General features: G+C 42.1%; 1 non-coding gene across 1 annotated transcript; it reads right to left on the bottom strand.

Moving 5' to 3' along the window:
- Positions 1 to 7,077: 7,077 nt before the first annotated feature.
- Positions 7,078 to 7,196, bottom strand: LOC145405345 (5S ribosomal RNA). Its single transcript, XR_013898336.1, has one exon. It is a non-coding gene; the product is annotated as a 5S ribosomal RNA (ribosomal RNA).
- Between the last annotated feature and the right edge of the window lie 19,448 nt (positions 7,197 to 26,644).

Here is a 26,644-nt window from a genome sequence, read left to right as displayed (position 1 = left end):
TATATATATATATATATATATATATATATATATATATATATATATATATATATATATATATATATTACCTTATCATAAAATTAGTATAGTCATATTTACTTGACGTTGGTCAATGCGACCTGTGGCACAGAACAGTTTTCCATGCCACCAGTTTCATGCAAATGGCTGAGCCGATGGGAGAGCCGCCTTACACCTGAGACATTTTTATCCCCACCCAACTCCGTACCCTTCCATCTATGGGATGAACTCTGACTCTGACGGAGGGTCAGTACGGACGAAGAGAGTTGATGATCCGAACTTTCGTCGAGCATGTACACACGAACAAACAGATTCATTGTTGCCAGCACCCGTTACCCCCCTCTCGCTGCTAGGTGGCCCAGGTGGAAAGTTTGGCGACTGTACATCTAACCCTATCCACTCATACGCTGATGACTCCACCCTTCACCTTTCCATTCGGTTCCCACAACGTCCATCTCAGCAGTTACTTCAACAAACAAAGGATGAGGCTATGGCACACCTAATGTCTAACTTGGCTCGTATCTCTGACTGGGGTAAAAATAATCTTGTTGTTTTTAATGCATCATAGACACAGTTCTTACACCTATCAACCTGACAAAAACTTCCACAGGTGTACCCACTAATGTTTAATAATATTCAGCTTAATCCTGAATCATCCTTAAACTTGCTTGGGGTTTCATTTACTCGGGACTTGTCTTGGAAAGATCATATTACATCTCTTGTAAAATCTGCTTCTAAGAGATTAGGTGTGCTAAGCCGACCATTCCGTCTTTACCCCTGCACAATTGTTGACTCTATACACGGGTTTTATCCACCCATGTGTGGAGTACAACTCTCATATGTGGGGAGGTTCCCCACATACAGCTCTTCTCAATAGGGTGGAGTCAAAGGCTTTTCGTCTCATTAACTCTCCTCCTCATACTGACTCCCTTCAACCTCTCTCTCTTCGCCGCACTGTTGCATCTTGATTTCCTTTCTATCGATACTCCAATGGCCACTGCTCCTCTGAACTGTCTGCATGTATTCCTCCACCTCTACGACAGGTGTGTAGCACCTGTCTAGTAGCAAACTCTCATCCCTTTTCTGTCCATCTCTCTAATGCAAGTGTTAACCGTTACTCCCAGTCCTTCACTTATGCAACAGGTCAACTCTGGAGCTGTCTCCCTGTCTGTATTTCCTGCTTCCTATGATCTCCAATCTTTCAAACGTAGTGTGTCCAGGTATCTCGAAATGATCGGATCTTGAATTTGCCTCTCTCTTGTATTTTGCTTTTCTGTTGGAGGGAACAGTTATTGCAGGCTCGTGGCCTTTGGTTCCTTCTTCCTCACAAAAAAAAAAAAAACACCAGTCCCCGAAGACACTTGGAAGGGGGGGATTAATTTGAAAACCAATCACGAGCACCCAAAATAAAGGTCAATTTCGTTCAAATCACACGAAAATACACCAGAAAAATATATTGCCAAGCCAAAACAAAATAGCGAGGACCTGTAAAAGATTACCGAACGCAAACATGAGATTTCGTAACTGAAACTAACTGGCTGTGCACGACTCATCTGTTTAGATAGTACTCGGCTATTCTTTACTGTAGGAAATCATTCAATGAACTACTCAAAGTAATTATAAAATATCATGCACCATATCTGATGGAAAATGTAGTAGAAATATTGAAAAATATAATGAAAGTGGATACAGTATCTCATGATTGTTTTTGTCTCACCGTAAATTAACCACCTCCGGAGAAGTGGTGAAGTCTTTCAAAATGATAAAAATGTTAAACGCTTATTTTTTTTCTTTACACAATGTTATATCATTAAATTAAAATTCCCATCACACACAAGAAAGGGTTCTTCCAATTCTATTTTTTTTTTTTTTTTTTATAGCACAAGGCTACTATGATATGACGAAGGGGCATGCGAAGGGGTGCTATGAGACTCCCCACAGATTCCAGTACTACGCTGCAGTAATCCTCTCCCGTTTGCCGGGGAACACTCTCCCTTTTGTGCGTTAAGTTTACCAAAAGATACGGATAGGGCAAGATTAACGCCTGCCGACTGCTTTGGACTACGACCATAAAATTCCTTTTGTCTGCAATAGAGTGAAGAGTAGAAAAGAACTGTCTTCCAAATTTTTTATTTATGCATGTATCCTCCAAGCAAAACCTAGCTGATCTGCTTTCGAGAGGCTCGACAATAAAGAGACTGATCAAAGATGGCTTTTGGATTAAAGGTCCTAAATGATTACTAAAGAATGGCCTGAGCAGAAACAGTATACTACTGCTGAGGTTAGTGTTGTAAACTTGGATCCTGTAGTCTGTGAGCCAGATGTAATGGACGTTACTAGTTTTCATCAATAAGACAACTCCTTAACACTACTAAATTAGCTGTAAAATTTTTGAGTGGGGTTTAAGGAGTTTGATCTCATGGCATATTGGCTGAAAAATCTTCAGAGGAAATATTGCCGAGAGATTTTTGATCTTTTATGCCAAGGTACTAGCAAAAATAATAAGCTGATTAGAGATATAGGATTATTCTTAGATGGAAAGGGTCTGATCAGATGCTGTAGCAGAACAGTAAAGGCTGATTTGCCTCTCCAAACTTGACATCCTATATTGTTACCTAAGAATGATTATTTCGTACAATTATTGTTAAGGAAGCCTATGAGCTAACTCTTCATGGAGGTGTGCCACAGACTTTGGCCCAAACCTGAGAAAGATAATGGTTTCCTAAGGGTAGAAAGGTTGTAAAGAAATATCTCAAGAGTTGCATTATATGTAGGAGGTATGAACAACAACCATATGACTACCCAGGACCATCTGCTTTGTCAAAGCATAGAATAAATATAAGTCGCCCCTTCAAAGTAACTGGAGTTGATTACACAGGGGCAATAACTGTTACGAGTTAGGGAACTCCCCATAAGGTGTATATATGTTTGATTACTTGCACCTACTCAAAGGCAGTCCATCGAGAAATGGCCGAAGATTTAAATTCAGAAACATTCCTGAACGTTTCCAGAAGATTTGCAGGTAGAAGTCGTAAATTAATAAGCGACAGCAGAACCAATTTCGTTGGAGCATCACACCTCTAATCTTAAACATAATGAATGATCCAAAGGTTAAGTCAACGCTGGGAATCCAAAATTGTAACTAGAAGTTCATAGCTCCTAAAGCACCATGGCAATATGGATTCACTAAACGAAAGATTGGTATTGTGAAAAACTGCCTTAGGAAAACCTTACACAGAACTAAGATCATAGAGAGGAGCTAAGAACAGTAATAACTGGAATTGAGGCTAGGATTCATGATAGACCTTTAACCCGCCCAATCCCGACGTTTTCTGAGCTTTGGTCCGCCCCAGTCCCGGCTTTTTTGGACCATTTTCTTTTTTTGCTCAAACATTCGCTTTTGGCCAGAAACTAAGGAAAATCACAAAGAAAGGTGTCCCTTGGGTCCAGAAATGGTTTACCTGGAGCACGTAAGTTTGACAGGTACTGCCATGCTCTATGAGTAGTCTTTTTGCCGTACGTTTTCTATGGTGGCACGGGTACTCTGAACTGATGCAGTATACGTTTATTATCATGTATTCATATGTTGGAAATATGTATACCACAAGTATATTGGGTTTTATACAGAAAAAACTGAGAAATAAGGTAAGTACCATTGTGCGACCCTAGTGAAATCGGTCGATTATGTCACCGATGGTAGCAAACATCATTATTTCATCAGCTATTGTATTTTTTCATGTTCCATATTACTTCCACAATAACATCATACCATTTTCAACTTTACATAATTGTTTGTACATATTTTGAGGCATTATGACAAGAATTAGCATAAAAGTAGCGCTTATTTACCAAGTGAGATAATTTTATTTCATGTTTTTTTCAACTCAGATTCTATTTTTTCACCTTTTAGATTACTTATAACATAAAATATAGCCTACTTACATGTTATACAATTAGTTTTATAGATGTACTTGCTGTACGAAAAGAATTAGCATAAGAATAGCGCTTATTTACCAAGTGACAACTTGGTCTTTCATGCTTTTTTCAACTCAGATTCTATTTTTTCACCTTTTTGATTACTTATAACATAACATATTACCCATTTACATGTTAGACAATTGCTTTTACAGAAGTACATGCTTTATGAAAAGAATTAGCATAGAAGTAGCGCTAATTTACGTAGGTAAATCATGTTATGTCGTTATTTTTTCACCTCTGACTTTATTTTCTCCCCCTTTATAGTACTTCTCACATTACATTCTGGCCTTTTCCATGTCAGACATTTGCTTTCACAGTAGTACAAGATTTACAGTAAGCCTTATCCTAATCTCTCTCTCTCTCTCTCTCTCTCTCTCTCTCTATATATATATATATATATATATATATATATATAGAGAGAGAGAGAGAGAGAGAGAGAGAGAGAGAGAGAGTGAGGTGGGATGGTGGTCCACTGGGAGACAGCTTATCCCATAATTGGTGGCAAAATTAGGAGCCACTGGGGAATTTTCCACTCATCTTACACCGTGAACAGAATTCTTCCTAGCGCTTATTTACCTACTGAATGTATGTTGTGTGACTTTCAACTTAGACTATTTTTCAACTTACATACTAACTTTACAGTAACTATACAATTGCTTTTATAGATGTGCATGCTTTACGAAAAGAATGAGCATAGCAATAGCCTAACCACGTGAGTTCCGGTCACTCGAAATCTAATTATTCACCTTTTATAATACTTCCAATATAACATATTACCCCTTTACATGTTATACAATTGCTTTTATAGATGTACATGCTTTACGAAAAGAATGAGCATAGCAATAGCGCTACAACGTGACTTCAGGTACCGTCATTATTTTTTCAACTCAAAATCTAATTATTCACCTTTTATAATACTTCGAATATAACATATTACCCCTTTACATGTTAGACAAGTGCTTTCACCTTCTGCTAACTCACACCACGCCTAACACGAACACCACGAGGACATGTTGCCTCCCCCACACCACTCTCGCTTTCACGAATCTGTTTGCTCTCTCCCACCCCAACACTTTCACTTTTTGCTGCCCTAACTATCCCCACACCACTACTTCCTGCCACGGAACACATAAAAGGAACATACCTGTGGAACAGTCGCGATGTGCCGTCTGTCCCAGTCCCACATGGCGATATCTTTTCCTTCCCCAGCCAGGAAAATACACCACCATGTACTGCTTCCTCGTCCTCGTCCTCGTCCTCATCTGATGGTAGGTGTTGCTGCCTAGGTGCAGCACGTGGTGCAGCCTGGCCATCCCCTGCCCTCCTATATGTAATATATTTGACTTTCCTTGGGGAAGGGACCTCCTCAGCACTGCTGCTGGCAACCTCCTCAGGCTGCACATAATCGACATCGAGGGTGTTGTCATCCATTGGGAAATCACTATCCCCTGTAAAGGTATCCAGGGCGACTTGTATCTCCTCATCTGGCAGCCCACAATGCACCTTGTCTGATCTGGGTGACTGCTGACAGGTAAGTGGAAGATCACAGGATCTGGTGGGGTTAATCTGGGTCTAGGGGATTATCCGCCTGGCGGCAAGTAGGTGAGGCTTGCGTAGGCGGGCGAAACAAAAATCAGGCGCGATTTTTGAAAAATGTGAAAATTATGCGACTTGCAATGTTGCCGCCTTAATTCACATCGCCGGGACATGAGTGCACATCATGTGCGGACGTTAATTCACGTCGCCGGGACGGCGCGGGTTAACCTATCTGGATGATACTAGAGTATCTATTGAAGCCTTGACACCAGCTCATATGCTGTATGGCAGGAAGCTCCATCCTGTGCCCTGTGTGCATATCTAGGAGGAAGTACAGTAGATGATCCCACGATGGAGAATAATGAACCAGGAAAACATCTGGATGAGGGATATCAATATCTGAAGAAAGTATTGGACACCTGGACTCTACACTGGGGCGAAGTTTATCTTTTGAGCCTAAGAGAGACATTTTATGGGGCTCAGGCTGCCAGCGACAAGTCAATCATGAGCACAGGAGATGTGATCTTAGTAAAAAACAGAACAACCAAGATCCCTGTGGCCATAAGCCAAAGTCATCTCCAAGCATCCAGATTCGGAGGGGGTGCTGAGACTTGTAAAAATTAAATGTAGGGGGCATTTCAATATAAAAACCATCGATAAATAGGTGCCCCTTGGGTTAATGGCTACCCCAGAGACTGCATGGTGAAGAACAATAGGGTCAAGAGGCGTGACCTAGAAGGGCTGCAGCACAGGGTTCTCAAAATTTGTGGAGAGATCTCCTGGCTAGGGGTCACATTACATGATACAGCATATCATTTTTTGCTCTTTTCTTTTTAAAATAGTTGTCCCTGTTGAATGCAGAGGAAAACCCAGAGAGTGTTAATGACTATTTGAAGCGGTTTTTAAACCCAGAGATTACGTTCTACTTCCGTTAAATAATTCTTTTTATTAATAAATTAAATGCTACAGCATTTAACCTTTATGGGCAAGTATATTGTAAATGCATGTAAAATACTTAGGAATTTTCATTTGTCATGACTGTGCCTGCGTGGCACGATGACGTGTATCCTGACGAGAAAACAGAGGAAGGTCTAACACATCTTCACATAGATAAAGTGAATATTTGGCCTTAGTTTTATTTGAAAATAAGATTATCTTAAGTTGGATTTTCCTTGTATATTTCATGAAGTAATTCACTGTATTTAGGTAACTGTAATTAAATAACATTTGGCATCTCTGATCCTGTGAGGGGAGAGAGACTCGCTATTTTTTTCACTCTGTTCCTGAAGCTCATTCAAACCGCATCGTGTACAAATCGCACCAAGGACGTTTGGAAAGGCCCAGAGGAACTGACTGAGACCTCGCACCCTTTGTCCTCTGTTATTCTGACTCTATCAAGCTAAGTAACCTTAATCATTCATTCATTCATTCATTGCCAGACGCCATGTATCCCAAACAGGGTGGCCAAGGGCTTAGAGATAATTGTTTTACAGGGAGGGGCACTAATCCTCCACCAACCCCACTTGACACGAAGGGAGAACGTTATGCCAACAGCATCTGGTGTTACCTGGCGGTCACCCATCCAAATACTAACCAGACCCAACGTTGCTTAACTTTGCTGATCGGACGGGAAGCGGTGTACTCAACGTGGTATGGCCGTTGGCAGATTTGGCCAAATCAGAGGGACTAGCTGGGATATAAGGAGATTTCTGGTGAGTTAGAGTATTAACCCGTGGACTGCGAGCCACAGCTCAGGCTGGGTAGTGTCACGTTGCGAGCCAGAGCTCAGGCTGGGTAGCATCACGTTGCGAGCCACAGCTCAGGCTGTGCTGGTCATGCATCACCGAAAACAACTCGACCCGTACACAGACTTATACATGGCGCTATGCAAAGACAGAAGAGATATATTTTTTTCTTTTCACCTGATGTTGCCCTGGATATTTATCTTCAAGTAGGCTATAATAAACAAAAACAATTTTTTTATTTCATTTTTCACCACTCCCGTACATAAATTTATGCGTGGCCCTACGCTCAGATGAAGAGAGATCACTATTATTTTTTTCTACCAGATATGCCCTGGATGTTTTTCTTCAAGTTTATAATAAACAAAACCCCCCCCAAACTCTTTTTTTCCTTCGTTTTTTGCACACCATGGGGTGGGATGAAAAAAAGGTAATTGCGCAGTCCACGGGTTAACTATACCATGGTTTCCTATGAGACTTCTGTTATACAAATTTAGTATTTGTCGCTGTTAGACTAACACTCGTCAGAGAAGAGAGTGTATAAAATTTTTGACAGTGATGATGCCAAGACTGATTATGATGATAATGTAGAACCCCCAGTAAACATCTACACTCAGTCCGTCCCAGCCCCTCAGTCCATTGTAATGCCTTACAGTCCATCCTAGCACTTCCCAGTCATTCCTAGCATCTCCCATTCAATCCTCGTAACTTCCAGTTCACAGTAGTTCATCCTAGTGCCTTCCAGTTCATACTTAGCACTTTCTCTCCGTGGCCAAGTTTTAACAAGTTGGGCGGGCTGATGTGAGAGGCAAAACAAGATATGAAATAATTAAATAAAATGAACACGACACAGTAAGAAAAGCAACGTTAACAAAGGCGTATGTTTTTCGTATTTTAATATATTTTTCCTAGAAATGCTGGATTACCTCTACGATATTGCTGTACCTTTCATTCTTGCTGTGACTGTCACTTTTTTTTTTTTAATTCAGCTACAAAGAACCCTCATCTGCAGAAATGGATATTGATGGCTGTCTAAACCCTGTAGATCAAAAACTTTCTCTAAAGCTCAGTGAAGTAGTTTGGAGGCAGCAAGAATGGAATGAAAAATTACATTATCTTACTGAGAAATTTATTATGAGATGGAGATATAGGATGAGGAGATAAGTACTTGGTGAATGCACACATGCTAATTGTGTTCCGTTTCAAGAGCAATGACTTCACTCAAAATATAAGCACAACTGCCTGCCGCTATCTCACCCTGCAAGGCGTGCATGTTTTGCCTCCAATGAGAAATTATTCTTTCTCTGGATAATATCAAAGACCATCCCAGAACTGAGTTCTGGGATGGGAGAGGTGATAAGGAGAGCGGTATTGGACGTCCTGCAGCAGTGGTCGCAAGTAGAAGACTGGGTGGCCAGCCTCTGCTTTGATACTACCACAAGCAATACAGGTGTCCACAGCGGGGCTTGCACCATCGTCTAGAATGCCATTGGGAAACCGTTCTTCTTCATGGCATGTCCCAAAACACATCCATGAGTTTTTCACAGGGATCTTTGATGCGTTCTTCTCCTCTACCCCGAAAATTCTCCTATTCAGCCAATAAGGGATCACTGGGATATCATTTATCAGCAGGTTTTCAAACCATACAAAGCTCAGGGTGATCAATTCAATCCACAACACTTAGATCAATGGATCTCAAAGCACCGAGATGAGCGGGCTTCCTTCATTGTCAGCAAACTCCGGGAGGGCCATGACCGTGACGACTACAGGAAATACCTTCAATGTGCACTCTGCTTCCTGGGTAATAAACTCCCCCAAGTGTGGAAGCTCTCTGACAATGGATTCCTTCATCCCAGAGCATAAAGCAGGGCCAAATGAATGGGATGGGGGATCTACTCACTGAAGATTTACCTGTTCCGGGACCAATTCCCTCTCATCCCTTATGAGCAACAAGACCTGAATTGGATAAACATCTTGGTCATGGTGTACCTTCAGGCTTGGTACTCATCACCAGTTGGAATCAATGCACCAACAATTGATTTGGTTCTCCTCAAGACACTCCAGATCTACAAGAACCAGGTTGACGAGGAAGTGGACTGCAGAGTGCTAAACTTCAGATCTATAGCAGGTACCTGAGTGAGGGTCTTGCAGGCTTTTTCTTTTTCTTGAACCTCGTGCCTGAGTACAAAAAAGCTCAGATGCTCTTGAACCTTCACCAGAAGCTTCATCGACAGGTGAGGAGGAGAAGGAAGTGGATCACCGATTGTTGCAAGACCCCACGGACTTGAAGATTGCTGATTGCGTCACGATCCAAACTCAAAACTTTTTCAAGTGTTTGAAGATGGAAGTTCTCAGGGAGCTCAAGGACATCAAAGAGCTGCACTGTGGCCAGGTCATGACAGTCAGCATAGTCAAAGATTGCACTGAACATGGAGTCAAGCTGGCAACTGACTTTAACTAGCGGGCTGTGACATATCTCATGTAGGGGTGTCTTGGAAAGCCGTGACATACCTCAAGTAAGGGTGTCTAGGAAAGCTGTGACATACCTCTTATGATCGAGATTTTCACCAATGCACCACAAAAAGTTCTACAAGGATCAGCTCGACACAAAACTTATGGTTTCCTAGGGTAACTGGTAGCTCTCATTCAACCCCCCTCTCTTAAGCCCAGTTGCTAAGTGACACCAGCAACAATAGCCCAAAAGTACATGATTCGTAATGCATTTTCCGCAATATTATCACCCAGGAAAGGCAGTCGTTGGTCAAAAGTGTTTAGAATAACGTAAAATCAAATGTAAGGTCAATAGGAGCTAATGGAACAGGAGTAGGGTGACAGATAATGGGTGTAAAAGTACCACCCTAAGCTCGTATTGCAGCATGCGGAGCGAGCTGGCAACCCACCTGGTGAGCAGGGAGACTGGCAAAAGCCTGTTTCCAGCCTGTCTCTTCTGCCCAAGTATGCATAACTTTCTCTCTCTCTCTTTCTCTCTCTCTCTCTCTCTCTCTCTCTCTCTCTCTCTCTCCATGGGGGAAGTCTGCACGATCGCTTCCCGCAGACCACGGGTTAATGAGAAACTCATGAGGTGCGAGGAGGAGAGACAGCTGGCCTCCCAAATCATTGCTAACCATAGGAAGGAGGTACCTCAACCAATGATGGATGTTATGTCTAATCATCACATGTCCTGCTGTGAGTCATTAAGTGTCAGGACATTATCTCCTCATGCAGAATATCCCCAGAGGACAAAATACCACTGCGCAATATCCCATCATGCACAATATCTCCAGAGGACTCATTTTACCCCATTTTTTTTTTTACTCTACCTCCGTGCCCCTACTGGTTACATAACGCAGCTCGTATAGATAGGTTAAGTAAGTTCAGATTGTGTGTATATATATATATATATATATATATAGTATATATATATATATATATATATATATATACACTCTCTCTCTCGCTCTCTCTCTCTCTCTCTCTCTCTCTATATATATATATATATATATATATATATATATATATATATATATATATATATAGTATAAGGGTATTAAAAATGTGCCTGTTAACCCCATAATTTTGTAGTTATAAGATAGGCACCCATTTCTGTGAGACCTGCCTGATCTTCAAATGAATTTATGTGTATTTAAAATTCATTTGACAGTCAATAATATAGTATATCAGTTATAAATATGTCAAAACCTCTCTGAAGCACCTCAACTTGTGTTGGTATATATCTGCATATACTGTATGAAAGAACCGTGTTGCTTGTTGTCCTTCAGTCACGCCCAAACCATGAGCCAGAGACCCACAGTCCCATATATATTCTGAATCAGGGTGACCCAAGGCTGGTTTTAGGGGGCTCAAAATTCTGATCTGGGTTCATTTGAGGCCACCGGTAGAGTTTTTGCCTTTTTTGGCCCGTGCAACACCAGATACCCCTGCAACCCAATATTTGGCATGGAGACACATGACCTCACATAGGCTATGTGAGGTTGACCTACAGGGTCATTTGAAGTCATAAGTTGGAGGTCATTTGAGGTCACCTTTAATAGTAAGGCCCTGCGCACATTTTTTTTTTTTTTTTATACGAAGAAGAAAGCTGGAAGCTCGCAAAACAGTTCTCTCCAAGAAAAATAAAAAAATACAAAAAAGAGCCAAATTCAAGATCCGTTCATTTCGAGATGCCTTGACATGCGTTTGAAAGACTGGAGATCATAGGAAGTAGGATATACAGACAGAGGGAGACAGTTCCAGAGTTGACCCGTTGCATAAATGAAGGACTGGGAGTAATGGTTAACTCTTGTATTAGAGAGTTGGACAGAAAAGGGATGAGAGTTTATTGCTAGACGGGTGCTATGCACCCATCGTAGAGGTGGAGGGATGCAAGCAGACAGTTCAGAGGAACAATGACCATGGAAGTAGCGATAGATAAGAGATAAAGAGGCAATAGTGCAGCGAAGAGACAGAGGTTGAAGGGAGCCAGTAAGAGGAGCAGAGTTAATAAGATGAAATGCCTTTGACTCCAACCTATTAAGAAGAGCTGTATATGGGGAGCATCCTCACACATGAGAGTTGTACTCCATACAGGGGCGAATAAATCCCGTGTATAAAGTCAACAACTCTGCAGCGGTAAAAAAGAAACGGAGTCGGCTTAGCACACCTAATCTCTTGGAAGCAGATTTTATCAGAGATTTAATATAATCTTTCCAGGATAAACCTCGAGTGAATGAAACCCCAGGCGTGTTCAAGGATGATGCTGGTTTGAGCTGAATATTATTAAACACTAGTGGGTACTCCTGTGGAAGATTTTGTCGGGTTGACATGTGTAGAAACTGAGTGATGCATTAAAAACAACAAGGTTATTTTTATCCCAGTCAGATATTCGAGCTAAGTCAGACATTAGGTGTGCCATAGCCTCATCCCTTGTGTGTTGAAGTAATTGCTGGGATGGACATTGCGGGAACCGAATGGAAAGGTGATGGATGGAATCATCAGTGTATGGGTGGATAGGATTAGATGTACAGCATAGAAGATCATTTATGAATAATAGGAAGAGAGTTGGTGATAGGACAGAGCCCTGAGGAACACCACTGTTGATAGATCTAGGAGAAGAACGATGGCCGTCTACAACAGTGGCTATAGAACGACCAGAAAGAAAGCTGTAGATAAAGGCACAGATAGAAGGATAGAAATGGTAAGAGGGCAGTTTGGAAATTATTGATTTATACCAGACTCGATCGAAAGCCTCTGAGATGTCAAGTGAGGTGGCAAAGCTTTCGCCAAAGTCCCTAAATGAGGAAGACCAAGAGTCTGAAAGGTAGGTGAGAAGATCGCCAGTGGAGCGTCCCTAATGGAACCCATACTGACGATCAGAAAGAAAGTTGTGATAGGAAAGATGCTTTAAAATTGTTCTGTTAAGAATAGACTCAAAAACCTTTGAGACACAGGATGTTAAAGCACTTGGACGATAGTTAGACGGTTGAGAACGGTCACCCTTCTTTGGGACTGGCTGAATGAAAGCAAACTTCTAGCAAGAAGGAATGGTACAAGTTGAAAGACAAAGGCGAAAAAGTTTACCTAGGCAGGGTGTAAGCACAGAAGCACAGTTCTTGAGGACAACAGGAGGGACTCCATCAGGCCCATATGCCTTGTTAGTATTGAGGCCAGTGATAACAGAAAATACATCAACTGAAGAAATATTAATGTCAGCCATGAGGAAGTCAGAGGGGGGAAGTGATGGAGGAACAGCACCGGAATCGTCTAAGGTGGAATTGGAGGAGAGAGTCTGAGCGAAGAGATCCACTTTATCAGTAGAAAAAATAGCTACAGAACCATCGGAGTAGAAAAGAGGAGGGAGTATGATGAGGTAAAGTTATTAGAAAGGTTTTTGGCAAGGTGCTAGAAGGAGCGGGAAGAATTCTACAGTAGATAGAGTTGAGAGCATTTAGTACAGATGAAATAATTTTTAGCAGAATGAAGAACAGACTTAGCACGATTCCGGGCAGAAACATAAAAAAGATGTGATTCAAGGGTGGGTTGGTTCCGATACCTTTTATAGGCCCTCTCCTTGTTGCAGACAGCATTAAAACAAGTACGATTAAACCAAGCCTTTCTTGCTTTAGACAAAGGATATGAGAAAGGAATGTATGCTTCCATGCCAAAGACAATAACCTCCATAATGAGCAAAGCACACCCAGATGGCTCCCGGCCATGGAAGCAATAATCATTCTAGGGAAAATCAAAGAAGTACTGCCTGAGGGCCTCACAATCTGCAGCTCCAAAGTGCCACAATCGCCGTTTCTTTGGAGAGTCCACAGGCCGTACCGAAGTGATAAGACAGATTAAGGTAATAAGGTTGTGATCGGAGGAGCCCAACAGAGAGAAAAGATTAACAGTGTAAGCAGAAGGATTAGTTCCAAGGAAGAGGTCAAGTATGTTGGAGCTCTCTCCAAGGTGGTCAGAGATACCGGTAGGGTGCTGTACAAGCTGCTCTAGGTAATTAAGGATAGAAAAGATGTAGGCTTGTTCACCAGGTGGATCAGTGAAAGGAGATTAGAGTCAAAGGTGGTTGTGAACATTGAAATCTCCTAAAATGGAGATCAGAGAAAGGAGAAATAGATAGAATGTGTTCCATCGTAGGAGACAGTCAAAGAATTTTTGATAGTCAGTTGAATTAGGGGATAAGTAAACAGCGCAGATATACTTAGTCAGAGAATGACAGGATAGCCGAAGCCAGAGAGTAGAGAATTCAGAAGAATCAAATTCAGGAACACAAGAGCAAGATAAGTCGTTGTGTACATATATACAACAGCCACCTTTGGCTTTGAAATGAGTATAGAGAAAGTAGGAGGATAGAGAAAAGGGTTTGCCGTCAGTCGCCTCAGACAGCTGAGTCTCAGTTAAAAAGAGGTGAGGCTTAGAAGAGGAGAGGTGATGTTCAACAGAGAGAATGTTAGAAGAAAGGCCACGAATGTTGCAGAAATGAAAAAGAAGTGAGTCAGACAGTGGTTCCAGGCAACTCATAGAGTCGTCACCGGGAGAGGGGCGGATGTTGGGGACATTTGTGGTCCCCCTCCTGGGGACTCCGAGGCAAGCTCTAAGTTCGCCATTATTACTTTTTTAATATGAAAAGGAAGTGTAGTGTGTACTGTGCATGTACTTTGGTGTTGAGAGTTAGAGGAACTTGTATTAGAGAGCATGCTGGCCTACTCTATGTGTTACTGAATTACTGAAAAAAGTTCAGCAAAGGGGGATGGTCGGGAACTAGTCCCAAGGGTTGATGAAACGGGAGCTCCAGCTCTCCCTGTCATCAGCTTTCCACCCACCTTGGAGTACTGCCCTGCGCGACTGGTGCTACAGTCTACTCCTCGTAAATACTGTGCGTTAGTCTGCAAAAGCTGAAATAGAAAGTTCCTGGACCTCTTATAATCCCTCTTGAAAAGCATAAGAAGTACATGGTCTTTCTGGAGTAGAAAGAAATACTGAACTAGAGCAAATAGGATCAGAGTGTTCGCCTTCTTGGCCCGGGCTATGCCGGGTGCCCCTGCTAGTTTACGTATATAATATTTCGTGTTTTAACTACAACACACATAGCACGAGTTACAAGTTACAGTAGTCAAAGTCTTAACCCTTGCAGCCTGAGGACGTCAGCTATAGTTTATTCCTACCAAAGCTGGTTACCACAAATGAAAATTCACTTCCACAAATGGAAATCCGCAAACTCAAACCATTACCTTCTGCAGCTGCAAATCTGCAAACTTATTGAAATTTGCGGTTCCGCACATGCAAATGTAAACGCAAAACATTTGTATCCCTTTCAGTATATGGCATCAGTTTCATTTTGTTCTGGATACCATTAGAGGATTTTATTAAGTTTAGGATGATATTTTTTGTAATCGGGGGGTTAAAAATAATCTCTAGTTACACATCCACTACAATAATATCCATATTTACTCTATTCTGACTAACAATAGGTGACTATGAAGTTTGGAAATAGTCGGTAGTGCTGAATGGGATAAAAATATATTTATAGAAAACTAAAATATATATTATAAATATCATTATACAGTCCAGCGTCGTTTAAGGTCCGACCACACGACGTTCTTTCTGTTTAACGTCCCGGGAACCCCCTTGCTCTCCTCATTCACACCTCTTACAATTTTTCTATCAGGCATGGTTTTTAAGTGACAAAACAATTAAATTTTACAATAAGTGTATATTACTCGTTCATAAATAACGTTAGTATTACACTTTAAAAACTTACCTCTAAAATGTAAAAGTGTATGATTTTCGGCTATATTTGGCCCTAGGAACATCCTTAGTGTCCAGCAGTAATCTGCCAACATTGAGAGGATCCTTTTTTTTTTTTTTTTTTTTTTTTTGGTACCGCTTTTCCATGTCCAAAATTCCCTGGTGAAATCTTTTGCCGTGCTCATCACAGACCACCCCGAAATTTTCCGGAAAAACTCTAACTGCGAGTTTTAAAAGTTTATTTTTAGACTCATACTGCACCCCATAACTCTATATGAAGTTAACAGATCTTTTACATCACAATAGTTTCTGATCTGTGATTTCCCAAAATATCTTCGCAAACTATGTTTAATGACACCCATGCAATTTTTTCAACTTCATTTAGCTCTTCATCAAACTTTGCATCTCGAAGCAGTTCCATGATCTGTGGTCCTATAGAAATACCCTCCTTGACTTTTGCACTACTGATTCTGGGGAATTTATTCCTAAAATACGTGAATAAATGGCAAGTTTTATCCATACCTTTGACAGAGTTCTTCATCAACCTGAGCTTAATATGCAAAAGAGGCAAATAAATTTTCTCATCATCATCAAGAGAATGAATGATGACGTTCTTCTTCCCTGGAGTCAATGATGCTCGTTTTGGTCACACTTTCTTGACATAATAAATTATCTTGCCCTGGCTGTCCCACTCACAGACGAAACAACAGAACTTCATGTAACCAATTTACATTCTGAATAAAAGTGCCACAACTTTTAGGTCACCACATACATTCCACTTAAAGTCCCCATACTTAATTTTTCCCAAAAGAAGCTTCGTGTTATCATACAATTCCTTCATGTTTGCTGCGTGAGCCACAGGAACGGAGGGGAACCTATTACCGTTGTAGAGTATAACCGCTTTCAAGATTGCATTTGATAAACAAGCGCCATTCATCCATGTTATATTCGTGGCCAAGTACCTCCATATCAGAACGAATATCATAGCAAAACACCAGACAATCTTTAAGGGAGAAAAATTCTTTGAAAATGTCATGGCCATCACGATAAAAACAAACTTTAGTTTCTTCCTGAAGAAGATTCCAGCTCATAAACCTGGAATGCAAAAGTTTGGCTTGCTTCTTTGACGAGATCATTAAGATCTCCATGACTCAGCAAATGTGGTTCATTCGAAGAACAGCTTGCTCTAGATGTTGGATCCATATTGTCCTCTGCTTGGTCTACTATCGCATCACCAGAATGATAGTCACACAGAGTCATGTTTCTTGGAGGCTCTGGCACAGCTAATTCCTGACTGTGAGGTACTGGCTTCATAGCATTTAGTAAATCAGGGTATTAAATAGTATGCTTAGAGTATGATGTTATACCATTTTCTATTTGTTAGGCAGAAATAGCAATCCGAAGCATGATTTTGGGGTTCTCTTCGAACCATATGAACGGCAAAGGGCATACTGCGTGAATCTTTTGCCCATGCTGTGAAAAGCCTGACACATGTGACACAACAAATATGGGGGAGTCCAACTTATATCCTGGTCGCCCACCTTACAACCGAAGCAATGTTCATAGCAGTTTTTAATGAAGGGTGTGCAAGTACATTTTTGCGATATGAATATCAGTTCACCCCAGATGTAGCCGAAAGAAGTCAGATTATTTATACAGTTACTCGGCATTATAATGGTGGATTGTATATCAGCACAACACTTGCATACACAAGAGCACAACTTGTCAACAGAGTGGAAAAGAAGCTTGTCACACATTGAGTTCTAGTCTGCAACTGACAGAGAACTGTATTCAGGAATGGGCACTGTTTGAATGTCCCAACATGTCCAGTCGCATTTCTGCAGGCCCCTAGTGACTCATTTATCAAGGCTTGTGCTTTCAGAAAGAAACTATTGCACTTCACAACCAGTGAAAATAGCTGTGTTTGTAAACTTTTTGCTTCAAATGGACTGTAAAGCACTGGTACGCATATTGGCTACTAAACGTAATGACATGCGAGTAGGCTATGCTGGAACAAAAAACTATGGGTGATAGAGAATTTCTGAAAACGTATTTGGATTCAGCATGCAAAAATACATAAGAAACAGATATTATTGTCCATAGGGCAGAATCTTTGGTGACAAGTAGGTCCAAATATAATATAAGGAACCTTTTTACTAATGAATGTATGTCCCACCTACTGTATTTAAATAACATCTACTATAGGGTGTGGTGTAAGCCGCTTCTGGTAGCTAATCGGGAGTGAGGAGGGCACGTTATAGGTCACCGGGTCACTGCCGGTTTGACTGTCAGCGGATTGTTGGCCGGGACGATGGGATGAAAGATGGATTGTGGCAGACAGCAGGAACGTGAGACAGTAGACATTTTCAGCAGCAAGCAGTCTCACTGACGAGTTTGGCAGCAGATGGGCTACTCATTGGCAGTTGGTGAAAGATAATGACAGACAGTTTACGGCAGACAGCAGGAACGATGGCAGAAGATTGTTCGAACGGCAGACAGTCTCACTGACGGGCTCTGCAGCAGACAGACAGGTGCAATGACAGATGGGCTCAATGACAGATAGGATCTGTGACAGCCAGAGTCGATAGATGGCAGACAATCAGTAAACAGACTACTGGACTTGGCGCCAGAGTTGATATAAGGTGCGTTCTTGACCTGACTGCCACCAGAATGTGAGATGTGGGCCCATAGAGTCTGCTGCTGTCAGTACTGACTCACAGATGGGTCAGCGTAAAACATCCAGTTGCTCACTCCCAGGTAGGTAGGTCGGTAGGTAAGTAGGTAGGCAGGTGGGCAGGTAGGTGGGTAGGTATGTAAGTAGGTGGGTAATTATGTAAGCAGGTAGGTAAGTAGGTAGATGGGTAGGAAGTTGCTTATTCGTGCACAAGTATGTTGTTATGAAAATGGTATAAGATTATCATATAGGAGAATGTTAATTTGTGATATGCAAAATAATGCCAAAAGGTACCGTACTACAGAGCTTCCCAAGCCACCTAGAACACAGATCTAACGCCTTTGAACATGGACTTAACCGAACCTAACCACCTGCAACACAGACCTAATCCCTTTCACTATGTGGAGCTTTCCATATACTGAGGCAAATCACAGGATTTGAACAAGAATCCATCTATCTGTCTGTTTATCCACAAGGCAATCCTCTCCACATTTCTCTCCAGAATGCATAATTCTGGGTCACGCTACCCATTTCCGACATTTAAGTTTATGATGGTAGGTAGTTCACTCGCTTCTGAATGGCGTTCCGTGAGTACTAAACCCCAGCTTTCCCGTCGATGTAAACCCTTACGGGCCTCATCTGAGGGGAGATCCTTGATCCACAGGACAACCAAGTGTCACTGGGTATAAGATTACCATTCTTCTAAGTAAATGGTCTCCTGGACTACAGGAAACCATTTAGCTTGTCACTCAATGTAGAGTCACCTGAGAGCAGCACTCAGTGGACTAAAGGTCTTTAGTATGAGGACGTATTTTATACGAGTATTTGCTTCTTGCTACCATCAGGCGATATTATTCAGCTAAGGAGAAACTCTACTTACTGGAGGGGTTTGTGTCACGAATTCGCGCAAGCGTATTTATAAATTCGTGACATAGTACCTAAGTGGGAAAACCACGAACTCTACTGGAATTCCCACTGGGCATCACTCAGTTCAACCGTCCTCGTATTCATCCGATCGGGATGGTTTTCAGAAAATTTCTCACTGTTTCACAAGTGATCATTCTTATGCACGACATTAGTGCCTTCACTGAGTGATTTATTTATTTATTTATTTTTTCTTATTTTTTTTTTTTTTATGTGTCCGACTCTGGGCATAAGCTTCACAGCCTGCTATCAAGGCCCAGCAGTCCTCCTACATACCATACACCTCTACATGTCACCACTTCGGCACTAACACCCACCATCCATACTGAATACATGCTAGGGCTGTCTCATACAGGACTGGGGTATTGGTATTAGCGGGGGTAATTTTACGACATGTCGGCTGGTCTTCTGGTAGATCAGTAAAGCCTTATTAAATGAAATTCAAATCCTTAAACTGTTCCCTACCCCAGCCGGGATTCGAACCTGGGTCCGTTAGGACTGCAGGCCACCTCTCTACCGATTGAGTGTATATCGCTCACTTTCTTTCTGTTGACCGTTGAAGTTCGAACACGGCCATTCCTCGCCCTATTTCATAATTTGAAGTTAGTCAGCTTTGAGTCATCGCGAGAATAGGACCATTTGTGCCAAGCGTTGTACAGCGAGTTCCTGAATCTCCACCTAGACGGTAAATAGGTGAAGCGGCCTTAGTGAATTGCAGCATCTGATGTCCTGCACAGGTGCCCAGTTCTTTTCGCTCAGCTCCCATCCACTGGCCAGTATTTCTTTTCATTTTTTTCTAGGTTTAAGTGTTTAGCTTTTGAATGAGAGAGTGAGTGTATTCTCCTTGTTATTTTGAATTCATTTTTGAAACTCATGTAACGTAAATTTATTTAATTGTAATTAATAAATTTACAGTTCTTTTCTTTGAGCTTAATGTAATTAAACTCGTGTTTTATTTCTCCACAATAAGCTTATTTTAGTTGCCATTCCTAGTTTGCACAAATGCTTTGCATTATTCATACCTGGTACTTAGGCCAGTTCTTTTGTATCAAACTTAAATCCGTTGTGCCAGCAAGGAGTTAATGCACTGGCAAGAACCTGTTTATCGTTAATAGCATTAGTTGTTGATTGTCAGGGGTGGAGCCACTTTCTTAACAGTACTATAAACAGCACTCGTGAGTAATTAGTTTCTGCTGTGTACTGTTGAGAAAGTTTATCAATTCTCGTCCTTAGAGAATCAGCGAAGTAATGGCGCCAGCATAAAGTAAAACTTACTGCTTGATTTTCACAAGTCGATTCCTTGTCTCTATTTTGAAGCAACATCTAAGCATTATTAATTCATAAATTCACATCCCCCCGTGACATCTGGCGACCTCATTTCAGGATATTAACTCCTAGCTCTAAGTTATTAACGAGATAATACTCACTCACTCACACTTAGGTATTTATCAACAGTCTTTAGGCACTATCTTACTGGTGGTTATTGATTTATTTCTATTAATTTTATGTAACAGTTTTCCCAGTCAGTTGCTTCTTTTTTCAATTTTCTTTCTTTACCAGTTTAATTAGATAAAACTGGTCACCACCAACCTGTGCCTATATTCTTTACTTTTGATCATTGGCAAATCTCTGCAGAATAGCATTCAGTACTGAGTCTTGAGCCCACTCAGTTTTAGTTGAGTTAGCACCATGACTACTAATATCTATGTACAGGAAGCCAAAGATATGGGGCTTAACGACCCCGAACAAATCAAGGAATACGTACTCTCTCGGTTAGTTATGAGCAGCAACGAGAGAATGATGCTCGCGAAGAGCATCGAAATCAGCGTGAGGAACGCGAGAGAGAACGCGAACACGAGCGGAAACAATGCGAGCAACGCAAGAGAGAACGTGAACACGAGCGTGAACAACGAGAGAAAGAACGTGAATACGAGTGAGAACAACGAGAACACGATCGTGCCGAGCACGAGGCACGTGAGAAAAATGAACTTGAAATGCTGAAGCTCAAGCAAGACTCCTTGGCTTCAGACACATCTGGTGCAGCTAACCCAAGCTCCACGAGCACTCTCCCTGCACATGTTCTGGCGACCCCACACATCAAGCTTCCTCCATACAAGGAAGGCAAGTGAATCGAGCCATTCATAGCTCGTTTCGAAGACATGGCTCAGGTGTACCAGCTGGATGAGGCAGCTAAGTGGCTCCAGTTTCTTAGCTTTTTTGAGGGCCCTGCCCTTGATATTCTCCACAGAATTCGTGGAGACAATCACACGTATGAGATGATGAAGGCCGCACTTGTCAAAATGTACGGTCTCACAGTTTACGATGCCAAGAGTCAGTTTATGAGGGTGCATTTACAAGAAAAGGGGACTGCTGTTCAGTTCCTCAATCGGCTTACTGCTTACTTAGATGAGTGGATGGCAAAAGATGAAACTCCTCCCACACGAGAGGTGATAATTGACCTTATGCTGCACACGCAGCTAGAAAAGTCATGGCCTGCTGAGCTTATGGCTCAGCTTAAGATCTGCCAGGTAAGGGATGCCAGCCAAATGGTGGAGAAGGCTGATGCATTCTTCACTGCGTATGGGTATCAAACTCGTAAGCAACACACCTGGAACAGGAAAGCTGACAAATCTGGGAAACCATCTCAGACTGAACCCCAGCATCAAGGCCGTTCTCAGAATAATGGCCAAGGTCCAAACAAACCACAGAAGAAGGACCGGGGGTAAAACATTCAGAAACCTGAGTGGAAGCAGTACAACAAGTACCCTAACCAGCAACAGTATCAGCCACGGAATTAAAAGTCAGGACAACCCTTTTCAGCACCAGCCCAAGTGAATCGGAGGCAGGAGGCGAACACAGCCTTTATTCCTCAACAGCAGTACGGTGGTGTCCTCCCTAGCAGTACGGTTACTTCCTCACAGTTCACTAGTCCCCCCTAAGACAGTGAACACTCTGCCACAGGAGGTCAACGCTCCATCTCCCCAGACGGTGAGAATGACCCCTCAGGTATCTAATTCTCAGGGCGCCATGTTTGCCGCATCATTCACTCAGCAGCCTCATCACTGGCTGGCTGCTTCCTCCACAGGCCCTCCCACAGGCAACAGTGCCTTCCTTGTTCAGCCAGGGTTTGTGGGAGGCATTCCTGTAAAGGTCCTGAGAGACAATAGTTCCTCAGGTTGCTCTGTCAGGCAATGTCTAGTTCAGCCTGAGGAGTACACAGGTCGACAGATCCAAGCTAAGCTTATTGATGGATCAGTGAGATTGTTCCCTGAGGCACGTACCCAGGTGGCATCTCCATTTTACACTGGCACGACAATCGCAGTTGTCATGCCAGAACCTTTGTTTGACCTAATCATAGGCAATATTCCAGGTGCCAAGTATAGTTGCACCATAGATGACGCTACTCAGACTTCGGCTGCAGCAACACAAGCCATGGCTGAGGCTCCAAACTGTGTCACCCCTGTGACCATTGCATCGCCGCAAGATCTGATTTGTAGCCAAGGTGTTGTCCAAGAACAACACTCTGACCCAACACTTGTTGCTGTTCGGAAGAAACAAAAGGGTAGAATGATTAAGTATTCACGGGGAGGTCAAGCCAGGTTCCTTCATAAACAAGGACGGCTGTACCGTGAGTCACGAACACCCCAGGGTGAGGTTCAACTGCAGTTTGTCGTTCCTGCCAAGTATCGCCTAGCAGTGTTAGAATGGGGTCATTGTTTAGCCTCAGAAGGTCACATGGCCAAAGGAAAACCCAGGGCAGTATCTGTGCTGCCTTTTTCTGTCCAGGAAAGGGACTGGCAATAGATAGTTTTGTGCGTTCCTGCAATATGTGTCCACGTACCACCAATCAGGGACATGTCCTTCCTGTGCTGTTTGAATCCACACCCATAATCTCTGAAGTACTTGAGAGACGGGGCAGTGGAAATGTGGGTGCAGATCTGATGTCTCGCCCGTTGGTCCCACAGGACACATTACGTCCAGGACCTGTATATACGTGTATATCGTAGGTTAAGGGGGAAGTTCAAGAACCCTGCAGAGACAATCCGAGGCTGTGTTTGAATTACCTTGTGGTGTCTCGAGCTATTGCTGTCTCTGAGGATTCCCGGAGAATGCACATTATCCACATGAGTGTTCACACCTATGGTGGGTGTTAAAATGTGACCTGCCCGAGATTGCATAGAGATTCTAAGCTTGCCAATGTTAATTGTAAGTGTAGAGTAGGGTTTAACCAGTAAACTGGGTCCTTTGACTTAGCGAATTGCAGCGTTTGATGTCCTGCCCAGGCGTCCAGTCTTTTTGCTCAGTTTGACCATGTTTCCTGGTTAATAATAATGTAGGTTTAGGGTTTAACCAGTAAACTGGGTCCTTTGGCTTAGCGAATTGCAGAGGTCGATGTCCTGCACAGGCACCCAATCTTTTTGCTCAGTTTGACCATGTTTCCTGGTTAATAATAATGTAGGTTTAGGGTTTAACTAGTAAACTATAAGGGTATTTTGAGATTCTGTCCTGGGACTATGTCTCCTGGTTAATAAAGTATCCAATACGAAAATAATGGAGACCTTGAATGTACAAAGCTTGACTGTCACTTAAAATTTTTGGCTAGGGCGTACTTTTTGTAGTGTACATACTGACTGCTAGGCAGAGAAATTGAAATTTAATAAATATTGTTTGTTGCACTGACACTTTTGATGCTCCACCTTGATTACTTTCACAGGTGCAACTGGCAGGTGTAGCAATTTTGTCGTGGAGATCAGCTGATCATCTCTGCCGCACGCTTCCGCCTCTTCTCTTATGCCTCGTCGCCATTATTTACTACTGATTTGCATTACATAATTTTACACGTAAGCACAGTTACACCACAACACTCACACCTACACTGTGTATTACATACATCACGCTACATAACAATTAGTTGTTAATGTAAATGTAGCAAACTTTTCGCTCAGTTTGACCTGAGTACAGGATTTTTCACTGTCGTCACAGAGTTTTTTCCTCAAGCTTGCTTCTATTAACATAAATACGAGGTTTTTACGTTCATGGGTGACTATGATTTTCTCCTGTAGCAGGATAGTACACACACCACAGTGTGAATCTTGTGTGACTGAGTTAGGATTAATATGTATGTATATCAATAAATTTTCTGAAGAAAAATTTGATTTTGATGGAGCGTGATATCATGAATTTGCGCGAGCGTATTTATAAATTCGTGACAGTACCTAAGTGGGAAAACCACGAACTCTACTGGAATTCCCACTGGGCATCACTCAGTTCAACCGTCCTCTTATTCATCCGATCGGGATGGTTTTCAGAATGTTTCTCACTGTTTCACAAATGATCATTCTTATGCATGACATTAGTGCTTTCACTGAGTGATGTATTGTGAGTGTATATCACTCACTTTCTTTCCGTTGACCGTTGAAGTTCGAACACGGCCATCCCTCCCCCTCTTTCATAATTTGAAGTTAGTCAGCTTTGAGTCATCGCGAGAATAGGACCGTTTGTGCCAAACGTTGTACAGTGAGTTCCTGAATCTCCACCTAGACAGTAAATAGGCGAAGCGGGCTTAGCGAATTGCAGCGTTCTGATGTCCTGCACAGGTGCCCAGTTCTTTTCGCTCAGCTCCCCTCCACTGACCAGTATTTCTTTTCATTTTTTTCTAGGTTTAAGTGTTTAGCTTTTGAATGAGCGAGTGAGTGTATTCTCCTTGTTATTCTGAATTCATTTTTGAGATTCATGTAACGTAAATTTATTTCATTGCAATTAATAAATTTACAGTACTTTTCTTTGAGCTTAATGTAATTAAACTCGTGTTTTATTTCTCCGCATTAAGCTTATTTTAGTTGCTGCTCCTAGTTTGCACAAATGCTTTGCATTATTCATAACTGGTACTTAGGCCAGTTCTTTTGTATCAAACTTAAATCCGTTGTGCCAGCAAGGAGTTAATGTACCGGGAAGAACCTGTTTATCATTAATGGCATTCGTTATTGATTGTCAGGGTGGAGTCACTTTCTCAAGAGGCTAACAGTACTACAAACAGCACTCGTGAGTAATTAATTTCTGCTGTGTACTGTTGAGAAAGTTTATAAATTCTCGTCCTTAGAGAATCGGCGAAGTAAGCCGCCATAAAGTAAAACTTACTGCTTGATTTTCACAAGCCAATTCCTTGTCTCTATTTTCAAGCAACATCTAAGCATTATCCATCCATCCATCCATCATCCAATCCTACGTTGCCCCATGAGGAGCGTAGGAGCCCAGGGCTAGGCAGTTGGTCCTGACATTTAAGATGAGAGTGACCAGCCTCACTCATCCCTGAGTGGCATTACGTGAGCAATGAACCCCAATCACCCCTTGGATATAAACCTTCATCGGCTCAATCCGATTGGAGCACAATAATTACCCACTAAAACCACCAGGCGCCAAAATTTGGTTATATGGTTACCACCCAGCGTAGTAAATGGTTTCCTGGTGTACAGGAAACCATATGGCTTGTCATTCAGTGTAGAGTCACCCACGGGCAGAAGGAAGAGGAAAGAATGAAGGAATGAAAGACAGAAGAGGGAGTGTAAAGTCACCCGCAGGCAGAAAAACGAGGAAAGAATGAAGGAAAGAAGGACAAAAGAAGATGGAGGGAAAGAAGGATGAAGGAGAGGACAGGGCAGACATCCGAGAGTAGCACTACGTTGAGTGAGTGGATGGTGAGCACCCCAACCTACCATTATTATTAATTCATAAATTCACATCTCCCCGTGACAGTTTGACGTACCCTTAATTTATCCTTACAATCCAAGGACGAATGACGTATTTTTAAGTTTATCATACCATCTCATGGCGATTTCATTTATCTTAGATTTGTCTTTCACTACCCGAGGGGTCAGATATAGCCATAACAAAAGGTCTTTCCTAAGTTCAGTTAATTCATCTGGTAGGTTATAATTACTAAAACAATAATGATATCACTCAGGCTGAAAAGATTAACCTCTTCCCTAAGACAGGTCTCCCATCAACTAAAGAAAAATATTCCGAAATCTCAAAAAATAAAAAAGTACACAAAATGGCCTAATCAAACGGGAGGAATTAAAAACGCTTTGCACTGGAAGTGAAGGCGCAGCCTGACTAGCAAGTTGTTACTACTAATCTGATCTCTGTTGTGTGAGGACAATAATGTTGCATATTTCTGAGTTGGGTTATGGATGGATTGTTTGCAATCAATTACAGGGTCAGGTGTTATGTGTATGAGGTACAGGGAAGAGGGATGGGGGGAGGAGCTGAGGATAGAGGAGTGAAGGAAGACAGAGAGTGAGAATAAGAAAGGGACATAGGGAGGACTGGGAGAGAGGGAAGGTAATGAGGGGGTGTAGGAAGGGACGAATAAGATTGAGAAGGGGGAGAAATTGAGCAAGGAATGGGGTTATATGAGGGATAAAATGAAAATGGGGAGGGGAGGGAAGCTGGGGAATGAAAACAGTGACGATGGAAGAGGGGCAAGCAGGGGAAGGGGAAGGGAGAGTGGAGGAAGGAAAAG

This window comes from Coenobita brevimanus, chromosome 7 (genome assembly GCF_032717465.1).
Source record: "Coenobita brevimanus isolate Jiangsu-jjx chromosome 7, ASM3271746v2, whole genome shotgun sequence".
In the NCBI taxonomy this organism is placed as follows: Eukaryota; Metazoa; Arthropoda; class Malacostraca; order Decapoda; family Coenobitidae; genus Coenobita; species Coenobita brevimanus.
Note: the sequence above shows the minus strand (reverse complement) of the source record. Positions and strands in the feature narration are given on the sequence as shown.